General features: G+C 56.5%; 1 long non-coding RNA gene across 1 annotated transcript; it reads right to left on the reverse strand.

Moving 5' to 3' along the window:
- Positions 1-32: 32 nt before the first annotated feature.
- Positions 33-540, reverse strand: LOC113979186. The gene is made up of 3 exons (XR_003537743.1): positions 470-540; positions 284-349; positions 33-74 (listed from the first exon to the last, which is right to left on the reverse strand). It is a non-coding gene; the product is annotated as an uncharacterized LOC113979186 (long non-coding RNA).
- Between the last annotated feature and the right edge of the window lie 67 nt (positions 541-607).

Raw genomic sequence — 607 nt, forward strand, 5'->3', positions numbered from 1 at the left:
GGGCAGAAAAAGGGGGGTTTTGGGGTGGGGGCTCAGCACCCACCTTGCACTTGACAGTCCAGAGATTGGGGTCCCTGTGAGGGAGCAACGAAACCTTGTCATGGGACGGGGTCTGACCCTATTTCCCTTTTTTCTCCCCAATTAAATCCTTACTATAACTCCATTGCCCCTTTTTCACCCCAGTTAACCCTCATTAAAGAGGGATCTGACCCAAAACTCTCCTTTCTCCCCCAATTAAACCCTTTTCGTGCCCCAATTCCCCCCTTTCTGCCCCCAAACTCACTTGACCCCGGGCAGCAGCTGCTGTTGGGTGATGTCGTCCGACAGCTCATCCGAGCCCCCATAAACCCTAAAAAATGGGGGAAAACCCCCCCAAATCAGGCAAATCGGGGCTGGGGGGGTCGGGGGACCCCTCCCTGTCACGACAACTGGGGGGGGTCCCAGAGGGGTCCCTGGGGGGGTCACTCACGTCTCCCCCACCGAGGACTTGGCGTATTTCTTCATGTAATACTCGCCCAACTCCTCCTCCCGCTGGTCCCTGGGGGAAAAAACAGGGAAATTAGGGAAAAAGAGGGAAAAAAAGAGGGAAACGGGGCTGGGGGGGGGG

This window comes from Neopelma chrysocephalum, unplaced genomic scaffold (assembly GCF_003984885.1).
Source record: "Neopelma chrysocephalum unplaced genomic scaffold, ASM398488v2 Primary Assembly neopelma1_59808, whole genome shotgun sequence".
Lineage (NCBI taxonomy): Eukaryota > Metazoa > Chordata > Aves > Passeriformes > Pipridae > Neopelma > Neopelma chrysocephalum.